The 11,530-nt window shown below is 43.1% G+C and overlaps 1 long non-coding RNA gene across 1 annotated transcript; it reads right to left on the bottom strand.

Moving 5' to 3' along the window:
- Positions 1–4,720: 4,720 nt before the first annotated feature.
- On the bottom strand, positions 4,721–10,297 carry LOC125993157 (uncharacterized). Its single transcript, XR_011086335.1, has 4 exons — positions 10,088–10,297; positions 9,908–9,985; positions 9,562–9,833; positions 4,721–9,470 (listed from the first exon to the last, which is right to left on the bottom strand). It is a non-coding gene; the product is annotated as an uncharacterized lncRNA (long non-coding RNA).
- Positions 10,298–11,530: the final 1,233 nt, after the last annotated feature.

Raw genomic sequence — 11,530 nt, 5'->3', positions numbered from 1 at the left:
GGTCTCTAAAGCGGCCATTCTGTGGAAATTACAAGATGGGTGACCATCAGAGAGAATTCTACATCACATTAGCGTCAAATGCCAGTGTTCATCTTTTTAGCTCAAACACGCTCACAGAATTCAAAACCGAACTAGCTCAACATATCGATTTAAAAGGCTCGTGGGAGGTCGGTTTATGCGAGATTTCCTACATCAACACAATACCCAACATTCCTGAGAAAAAACGGAACTTTTACCTAAAACAACCTAAAAATCCGCCCCCTAGAGGTGATACGTTCCAAGACGACTCATCAGAAATTCGACATTTGCTCAAAACAAGGGGAGGTGTTTATCAAAATTATGACTCGTTAGCTTTGGACATTCAAACTCTATTAACGAAAGCGAGTAACAAAAAGATTGACGTCCGATTTGATCAGCACAAACAGAGGTTCATGTTTTCGGGCGAAGAAGGATTGAGAGTTATGTTCAAGAGCCCCCTGGCGTACATTATCGGAATGGCGCCAGATAATTGGTTGTCACTCAAACCGGAAGGCGTCAACGCACAACATCCTGCCGATATACGCGCCGGATCATATTTCATGTTCATCTACACCGACATTATACATCATCAGACAGTTGGTGACGCGTACGCCCCCATGTTACGAACTCTGCCTCTGGAAGGCGGATACGGTGAAGTTGTAAACAAAACTTTTAATCCGGTTTACTATTTAGATGTGTGCCGGGGCCATATTGAAACCATTTCGGTTTACCTACGAACAGACCAGAACAACCCGATAGATTTCGAATACGGGAAGGTTATTCTCACTCTGCATTTTAGATCTAAATAATAATAAATTAAAAAAAAAAAAAAAAAAAAAAAAAAAATGACGTCATCGTCAATGCATCCCGACTTGTATCGTTTTGTTGATTATTATGAAACACAAGTGGGGGGTTGTTTTCAGGGTTTTTCGGGCAGCCCTGTGCAGTACGGACGAGGGATTGGGTCTATTTTTGCAAAATTATTTCGTTTCGTGATGCCTATGTTTAAAAGCGGGTTTAACTTGGCGAAGCCGCATCTTCAAGCAGCCGCTAAAAACATAGCAACGGATGTAGCGGGGCGCGTCATTCAAAGAATCCACCAGAAACAAGGCCCCGAGCAAGAAGGTTCCGGGCTTGCTGTATTGTCACGTGGGACGCTCCATCCTGGGGGGCGGAGAAAAAGAAGCGTTAAAAGGAAAAGACGCTCCACCCGTCTCAGATCAGTTGTCAGAAAAAAGCGGAGAAGAAGCAAGACAGATATTTTCTCTTAAAAAATGGCCCTTCTACATTTTAAAAGTCAAGAGGCGACGCTATCAAGTTTGGATCTGTTTAGTGCGCCCCTGACGCAACTCTCCATAGAAGATAGCTCATATGTCGAATTCCAACCGTTAACAGCAATCGTGGACCAAGGCCCAATAGAATTTTATATACCCGGGGACGGCTCAAAATATTTAGATTTATCCGACACTTTACTACATCTCCGTGCAAAGGTGACGCGTAGGGATGGGACAAATATTCCACCGCAAGAACAAGTCGGCATCGTGAATTTTCCTATAAACACAATTTTTAGTCAATTAGATATTTCGTTGGGTGGACGGTTAATCTCACAATCTAGCGCCACGCACGCCTACAGATCCATCATCGAGCTGCTGTTAAACTTTTTAAACGATTCTTTGGAGTCACAATTCACAGCAGGAATGTTCGCAAAAGACTCTAGGGGGCGCATGGACTCCATTTCTTTCGAAGAGGGCGTGGCTAACGCTGGTTTTGTGCGGCGCGCACAACAGATTGCAGGCTCACGTGAATTTCATCTTATGGGACCGCTTCATGGAGATATTTTCTTTTCCGAACGCCATCTACTGAATAATGTGGATCTGCGTCTAAAGTTAACTAGAGCTTCTGATGATTTCTGTCTCATGAGCGCTCCAGACAGTGATTCGTGTCTCAAAATACTAGGAGCATCCCTGTTTGTGAAAAAAGTATCAATCTCACCGGCTGTGGCTATAGGTCACGCCGCCGCATTACAAAAAGGTAATGCCCTCTATCCCGTCAGTCGCGTGAACATGAAAACCTTCAGTATCCCGCAAAACTGTAGAATCTGTCAGCAGGATAATCTCTTCCTCGGACACATCCCCAAGCAAATTGTATTAGCTCTCGTAAACCACAACAGTTTTATGGGACGGAGAGATTTAAACCCGTTTAATTTTTTGCATTATAACATAGAGTATTTAGCTCTCAGCCACGAAGGTCGACAAATACCTGCCAAACCTTTTCAGCCCAATTTCGAAGCTGGACTATGTACACGTGAATTTCATAATTTATACACAGCAACGGGGCGTTTTCTAAAAGATTTACCTCTCTGTATAAACCAACAGGATTTTACTCAGGGCTATTCACTTTTTGTTTTCAATTTAAGTCAGGTGGATGACTCAGGCGCGTTAACGCCGATCAATAGCGGGGTGCTGAGACTCGATTTGCGCTTCAGAACCCCATTACCGCATACAGCAACCCTCATTGTATACGCGGTTTATGATTCGCTTATAGAGATTAATGCTAAGAGGGAAGTATTGATGGACTATTATTAACGCTATGAACGGCCGTGAATTGGACATGATTATGACCCGGATGCAGAGAACCTTATTTGGAGGCGTTTTCGCATCGGATGAGCTAGGTGACGTCAGAGACACGCCTCCGAAACATTACATCGTCAATACGCATCCAAGACATTTACCCGGAGAGCACTGGCTCGCTTTGACTTTAGAATCGGACGGCTCGGCCACATTCTTTGATCCTTTTGGGCTACCACCGAATGGGTCGTACTACCCGGCCAGTATATACAGATTTTTGAAGAAGCATTCTAAACGGATCGACTATCAGAACGGGCAGTTGCAGCACGAGCTCACAGACACCTGCGGTCAACACTGTGTGTATTATTTAACCCAACGCGGATGGGGGCACACTTATCGTGAAGTGCTGACTCATTACAATTCCGACCCTCTCCATAACGACGCGATGGTTAGAGAGTTTGTCAAAAAATGTCGAAGACCAGACCGGATGTGCGGCGGGCAAACATCATGTTCGTTGCATAAATTTAAAAAATGTCATTGTCTGAAACCATGTTAATGTTTTATAAAATCTCTTTTATTCAATAAACATTGTTAAAGAGAGTTACAGAGTCATGCGTTGTTTTTTCCACTAACAACAATAGTGTCATCTAATAACTAACCCATTTTACTACCGGTGATGTCCTCTTTCTTTTTTTTTTATTCATCATGTTTACATCTTCTACATAAGAAACATCCCCATCTTCACCTGTAGCGTATTTTAAACGTTTAAAATCTGCGCGAGCCAAGGGGTTGGAGATGCTTGTTTCCGGCAAGTTTAACCGTGCTAGCGTTCGGAGAAATTCACTCCATCCTACCGGCTTCTCGTTGATTTTTTTCCCACTCGTACACAAATGTCTCAACAGATCGCTCATATGGGAGCCTTTGATAGTTTTTCCTCTAAAAACAAATTCACTTAACGGCGTCCAGCTTACATCTTCTGCCGATAGTCTTTTCAGCACATAGTTGGCATTGCGTCGGAAACGTGGACCTATGGCGTCCAGAATATCATCAGTTGCGCTCTCATCAGCGGCCTTTATTTCACCCCTCTCATTGTCTTCGTGGCGAATCGTAATAGGAATTTGCTCAGAGTCTTTTTGTTTGACCAACCCCAAGTAACGCTGCATTAAGGTCTGATAAATTTTGATCTTTTCATATTGATTTAAATTTTTATTATCCAAAACCTGTTTCATCTCTTCATCCAAAGAATGCTCTGCTGTATCACGGATGGTCGGCGCTGGTCGATTCAGCCTCTCGAGCTGATAAGGCGAAATCAGGAACATTTTCTGAGCCGTTTTCAAACTCATTTTATGCTTTGTTCATAAAGCCACTAATGACACTCCCGAGAACAGGTGCGAAAGCGGCCAGTAACGGTAAAATAAAACCACCTTTCTGAACTAACACAGCTCTTTTCTTCTTCAAAGTATTTTTCTTATCAGCCAAAAAGCGGATATTTTTCTTTTGCTTTTTAAGTCTCTTGTAAAGTTTTGATTTTAAGGGTACATGTCCTTTAAGAAGATTTAGAGCAATCTCACATAATGCTTTCACCAAACTACTGGGGCCTCTGAGTAGCAAATGCTTACGTTTGGCCGGCTTGGATGTAAACAGAGATTTGAGTAACGGTGCGTTTGTTTTTAAAAGCTTCGTCATCGCTTTATTGTTTGGGTATATAAACGACAGGCCACTGGTTATGTAGTACACCTGTACGTAGTCTATATTGTTCTGGGCATGAAGGTGTCAAATCTACCAGTAAATACCCATGCGGCTCTCTTGTAGCATCTTCAAAGCATTCCAGGAAAAACTTCCGGTTGCTGGGAGAAATTTGATTCGCCAGGACACTCACCTGCAGTTTATCGCGGGGGTTTTTGAACAAAATCAAATAATTACTGTTCAAACTAATAGTCCGGCTAAATTTCCCCTGATGGAATACATTCTGCGTTAGCATTATAACGCTTAAATTTTTATGATGTCTATATTGGGTGAATATTCGAACCACTTCAGGGTTATCCGAAGCTTGGAAGATGACGTCATCCAGAATCAACAGATGGTGCTGCTGTGGCGGGAACAGCTTCTCGTCGTCAAAAGATTCAGGCAGCCCCTTGATAAAAACAATGTCTTTATTCAGGTTTTTGAGCTCATCGTACATTGGCTGGTATGAAGTATAAACCCAGACAATATTATCAGGTTTTTTTCTCAGAACATGTTCAGGATTTTGCAATACATTTTTTACAAAGAAAGTCTTGCCACAACCCGAAGGCCCTGCTACTAGAGATGAAAAAGGGAGTTCTAATCTGGGGTCGAATTCAATCTGATTAAAAGCCATTTCCACACACAGACACACGTATGGATAGATAGAAATATCAGTAGCCAAACGGTTCAGTGGTGCCTCGCTCTAGCAGCCTTCTTTTATCATACACCACACGAAGCCGCTTGGAAAATGACACGTTTCTGAGATGAAACCCTCTCTTATCGCGAACGATATTATGCTGGGGCGCGTAAAGCACATCTGAGGTCGCACCTGCTGTATCGAGGTAGCCTTGAACCAAACTGAGCATGCTGTCGAGATTGATGCTCTGACCGCTTTCGTGATTTTGTGTGATACCCTTTACCTTCATGACCGTCTGAGATGACCCTCGTGTTTTATAAGCGTATGTTTTGGGGCCGGCTGAGACAAATTCTAAAATGCTGTCTTTCGAAAGCTCATCTGTCAAATCACCCAGATAATCACCTAGCGGGAGAACACTTTCACCTGGCTTCACAGTGTACACGAGGCTGTCTGTATCTGTGTAAAGGACACGCCTCTGTAAAATTTCTAAATAGCTGTACATTTTTAGGCGTGCATAGGCTGTTGTGAAACACGCTGCAGCCACGTTTGATGTTTTTGAGGCGGGGATCTCGTTGTTTATGTTGATACAATACTGCACAATTGAGAGCTTCTCATTGATAAAATGGAAGAATTTCACATTGTACAGACCTGAAAACAAAAGTTCAAAAAAATCCTCTGATTTTGTCACAATTTTTGTGTTTGTCATGTTGTCACGTTGCGCGAGTTTTCCCCACAGATTGTTAAGACAGAGTTTTGACACTTGCCTTTTGCCAGGGTTTACAGCAATTTTGGAAGGATCGAGTTGGATACCCTGATGAATGGCATACCCTTCTATGTATCTTTCTCTGTCAGCTTGGTTGACCACGTGAGGCGGGTAACCTGAAGATTCTTGTTTACCTTTTAGAAATGTTCGCATGTAATCACGGAAAATTGTGTCGCTCGTTCTTGTGTAATGCCACACTTCTGTAATTTCCGCAACCGTGTACCCGAGATCGAGTGCCTTAACAAATTCAGGGGTTGTCCAAACACCTGTTAACGATCTTTGCTCATCACTATGTGTACAAGCCGTCTGCTGGTTGTTACACTCGGCACATGTGCGGCACAGTGTGAAGACGAGTTTACCTTTAGCTGTTTTGAACGGTAGAACAGGAAAATATAAACCACGGGGTGGGTTGACTGTGGCGCTGATGAAACCAAAATACGACCTAGGGTCTTTAAAATCACCGTGGATAATCGTTGGATGATCGATTGGGTATGTGGCTGTACTGTTGATGAAAGGATATAATGATGTCACATCAACATACAACACACGCTCGTCTGGCTCTGCCATGTATTTTAAAACGAATGCGTTTGTTCGGCCCCCAAAAAGAGCCTGCCTCGGCTTGAGCGGTGTAGGAAATTTGTTTTTTTTAAGGAATTCCTTCACCTCTATGTCCATCTTTTTCATTTGCAACCATTCATGCTCCCACATAATTACAAGGTACACATCCTGTCTAAGCTGTAGATCCTGAATTTTCTTTTGTGTTTTATCAAACCTCTCCTGAAAAGGGCGTTTGGTTGTCGGGCATATTTTAGAGAGGTCGAAGCATTCTGCGCAGCCGTGGTGATAACAACCAAAATACTCAAACACTATTTTTACGCCCCCGATTTCACAATAACCATCTACAAAGTAGTTGTCTATCCTAACTTCACCACCGTTCAACGCATGTCTAATTTGGATATTTTGGCTGTGCATGATCCATTGCATGTACTGAATAGAATCGTGCGAGAAAGCTTTGTACTGACGCATTTAGTTGTCTGATGGTGTAATGGCTAGTGTTTGAGGAGTCAGAAAATTAGCTCGAAAAACTTTCATGCACGCCGACGCAATTGTTACCGCATTGAATGGATCTGTTCCGGTGGCCTCAAAAAACTCACTCCTGAATTTTTCACACCCTTGCATTAACAGATCAACATCATTCTCGCAGTAGGCTATTGCCTGTTTAGCAAAATCAAACACATTGCTAGCTTCTTTGGCATACCACTCGTCAAACTTTGATCGTTGGGAGGGTGACATTCGCTCGGTGCCGTAGTACGTGGGGTCAGGGTGAGACCCTACGTAGTTTAGATGCTCTAAAGAGCTGAATTTGTGTGGGAAGTAACCCTTTGATTTGTCTTCAAACCCCAGGGCCTTAGGCATTGCGCTTAGAGGCATCGTCAAGAATGAGAGAGAGTCTATAAATCGTGATTTTGTGTCTAAATCGACAAATGATAGAACTTTACTCCCTTGCATCAGAATGTCGAGTTTGAGACCTAATTCAAGCATTCTCCTTATCAGTATGTATGAATCAAAACCTCTCGCATTATGTGCAACAAACGTAGTTTGTTTAAACCGTGGCATTCGGAAAAATCTGAGAAATTCATCAACACAATCTGTGCCATACCAATGCTTCGCCAGTCCATTATTTGATTCGCAACAGATGAGAAAAGGTTTGTGTAAACCGTCTGAATCTACATAAGTTTCGAAATCGTAGTAGACTACATTTTTGCACGGTGGTTGTGGTTTGATGGGCTGAATGTAGCACATGTGAGGGTTCAACAATGCGTCATCTTGATTTATGATCTCATCACACACTGTGCATTTTTTAACGGGGCAACGATGTTTAGCACCGGTACCATCAGCTCTCACATAATATTGAAGACCGCACTCCAAGCATTTTTTGTATGAAGTGCAGTTGCTGACACGATTCATTGATCGAGACTCTTTATGTTTGGTAAAGCATTCCTCATTACGACAAGATTTGTTACAGTCGGGGCAGATGACATGTTTAAACCGTCGCTGTTTACAGCCTGGATCAAGACAAACGCCACAGTGTCCTTCACAATGGTGCTGTTGCCAATTCTCATGCCCTTTGTAACAATGCCTGCAAAAAAATGCGTGGCCGACAAAGGCCTCAATCGCTTTCACGCCGTAAAAATGGCCCTCAAGATTTAAGACAAATAAAGTGTCGTTATCTGTTTTGGGGTAACGCGTGTCGAAAAAGGTCATGGGGCGGCAGTCCTCTTTTCGATACATTACAGTTATTTTCCGTTTGAGGACTTTCTCAAATTTATGGACATCGCCCAGACTCACAGGTGTTTGACAATCCAATCCTACACTCTCATGTAAGAGTCGCGCTTGTCTTGTGGCCTGTTTTGTCGTGAGTGTGTCGTTTAGCAGATAGGTTAGTGAGAGAGCGAAACACAATTTATTGTCTGTATTACGAGGTATGTGTAGGTGTCGTTTTTTCAACCTCAAAATCTCTCTGTTGGTAGTGTTCAACAGCCTTCGACGCATTCCACCACCACCACGCAATGGTGTGACTATTTGTACAATGAGCTCTAAGCCCTCATCAGCCAGAAGCTCTGTGTTTGATTGGGCTAAACGTTCAAGCAAGTTTGATACATTATCTCTGATAGAGTTTATATCACTAGTTTGCTGGTAGATGTGAGCTCTATCGTTACCAGCCGCGAGCTCTATCTGAATTACATCACCTGTTTGTGCCCTGCTAGCTACCTCTTGCACGACATCATCTATTTTATCTTCAATCTGGAGGTAGAAGGTTGCAAAATCATTAATGTTCTGTTGCGATGGTATATTTAACCGTCGCCTTACCTCTACATTATTGAAATGTGGCCTATTGATTACAATAGAACCGCCGTGTTGGTCAGCTAATACAGAACCGTTGTTAGATTGCTGGGGCGTGTGTTGAAATGCTGGTGTGTTGTTGTCAATAACGTCTATTTCGTGATCAATTATAACAGAGCAGTTGTTAGGCTGAAATATCGGCTGAACATCGTCAACAGCAAACGATGATGAATCGACAGTGTTAGCGGTCAACGGGTCAACCAGAGGCTGTGTATTTAGATTTTGGATCATGTTTAGCAACTGCACAGGAATGTCAGGACTGATACGCCCGTTGTTGCCATTAGCTTGGTTGTTTAATTCCGCTATCATGTTTAGCAATTGTGACGGGATTTGTGTCGGACTCTGTCGACCTTCATTCATACTTTGATTGTTCAATTCATCTATGACAGCCTGTAAATGAGTGAGAATAGCAGGACTGTCTGGTCTCTCCCCCTCTGACAAAGCCGCGGTCACATTGTTGAGCAAATCTGTTATTTGACTCGTAGACGTATTGTTAACGTTTGATAAATCTAGCTCTGGTGTGTCACTTCTTTGGCTTGGCCCGCTAAATGACGGTAAATCTATTTCAGAAATGTTTGCTAAGAAATCTGACTCCGTTGACGTAAGGTTTGGATGATCCATTATATTTTCTTTTACAAAACACAACAGAAACAACACAAACCTATTTTGATTCGGCTAAATCTGTAAGAGCACGTATAATCTTAAAACACTCTTGTAACCGTCTTTTGTAGACACAGTTACCACGACACTTTAGAGACCCCCTGCTGGTTGAGTGGTGCGTGTTGTAGAAGGGGTGCCCTCTCCTCCTCCCCCGCCTCTTCCTGTCTCTCGTGTCACGACGCTCACCTGGAAGTGGCTATAAAAAAACAAAAAAAAAAAAACGGTTAACCCTTTATATTATCAAAAATAGCAAGTCGAATGATAACATAGAAGGAAATGCTTCTAACTTTGTTTGTCGACTCTTGATGATGCTTCAAGCCCTCGTAAGTAGACAGAGCTTCAACTAGTTCTGAGTCCGTCGCTGATTCCGGCTGAACGGTGCGGGTTGAGATTGGATTGGTTTCAACAGTAGCACGTGACTCTGATGCCGCCGGTCGCGCTGGCGCTGACGTTTCGACTGCTCCAATATGGCGGTCGGACGTTTCGACTGCTCCAATATGGCGGTCGGAGGCAGCTTGTGTCGGCCGATTGTTTTTTCTAGTGGCAGCGGCCAGGAGATCTGACGCATACAAAAAATAAAATCAGCAACTAATACCCTCTATATGAACTATCTTAGATGCGCGATTGACTCACCGTAGTCTGATTGTGTTAGGTAAACGTCGCTAAAATCGTCGTCAAAAGATGCGTGGACATCGGCAAAAACGATGTTGTCTGTAAACAATACATCTTGTTTTATAAAATAACCTATTATTATTATTTATCATTATTATTATTTGTTATTATTATTGTGAGAAATGTAGTAAAATGACTTACCTTTAACCATTCTCGAAAACAGCTTTTTGACGCGCTTCGACCCCGTTGGTCCGAGCGATGGGTTGTCTTGTCTTGTCTTCTCCAAAATGATGCTCGTCCACACCAAACTTTAAATTCGGCGGGGATAAGACCACGCCTATGAGCTCACGTGTCGCACGAAATCGGATAACTTTGGCCGCTTGCTGATGACGCATCAAAGAGGTCTTTCTCATATCGTCGGATCCACTATTGTTTGTCAAATTATGCACCAACACCTTGCGACTTGTAGCCGTGTGATTTTCTCAACAAAACCCCCCTTGATCCTCCAAAACCCCCTTGATCCTCTAAAGCAATGTTTACCAAATTACATGCGTCTCCCGCTTTCAGATAACTTTGGCTGAGCTATTGTTTCTCAAATTATATGCGACTCTCTTGAAGCCAACTTTGCCACCTCTAATGACTTTGCCACCTCTAATGACGCCTCTCTAACCCCCTCCTCCTCTTCCTCTTCTCAACAGAAAGGCTCTCTTCAAGCTCACACGTACGGGCCGGAAGCAAAGGTAGCTCAGAGGGCTGTTAGCAAAGCTAGCTCAGGTGCTGCACCTGTCTTGATTCATAAAAATACATGCCCATACATATCCACATCTTAAAAATGGCGCCAGCAAACCAAAATGGCGACAGTCAAAGATGGCGCCGTCATGACTGGCGCCATCTTGATGCCCCCAAGGGTGATTTATGACCCCCAATAAAAAAAAAAGCCATAAATCTTAACATCAATAGGTCATAAAATTTTATTACCTCCTAACTCATTTGCATATGAATAGACATCAAAGCCTGCCGCCTTATTCTTCTCTCTCACGTTTTCTGAAATGTGCTCCTCCCGTCACTCTGGTTGGGTGCACATAGTAAAAAGTGCTCTTGGCAGCTAGAGAGTGCCGCGTTTACCACTGCGCATGAAGAAATAACCACCTGCAACGTTTGGTTTAGGTTTTAGGTGCATTTTTAATTTTATTGCTTAAATCGCATTTTCTCGACGAGCTGAGCATGTTTTCTGAAATGTGCTCTTCCCGTCACTCTGGTTGGGTGCGCATAGTAAAAAGTGCTCTTGGCAGCTAGATAGTGCCGCGTTGACCGCTGCGCATGAAGAAATAACCACCTGCAACGTTTGGTTTAGGTTTTAGGTGCATTTTTAATTTTATTGCTTGAATCGCATTTTCTCGACGAGCTGAGCACGTTTTCTGAAATGTGCTTCTCCCGTCACTCTGGTTGGGTGCGCATAGTAAAAAGTGCTCTTGGCAGCTAGAGAGTGCCGCGTTGACCACTGCGCATTTAGAAATGACCATCTGCAAAGTTTGGTTTAGGTTTTGGGTGCATTTTTAATTTTATTGCTTAAATCGCATTTTCTCGACGAGCTGAGCACGTTTTCTGAAATGTGCTCCTCCCGTCACTCTGGTTGGGTGCGCA

Source organism: Syngnathus scovelli, unplaced genomic scaffold (assembly GCF_024217435.2).
Source record: "Syngnathus scovelli strain Florida unplaced genomic scaffold, RoL_Ssco_1.2 HiC_scaffold_27, whole genome shotgun sequence".
NCBI classification, from domain to species: domain Eukaryota; kingdom Metazoa; phylum Chordata; class Actinopteri; order Syngnathiformes; family Syngnathidae; genus Syngnathus; species Syngnathus scovelli.
Note: the sequence above shows the minus strand (reverse complement) of the source record. Positions and strands in the feature narration are given on the sequence as shown.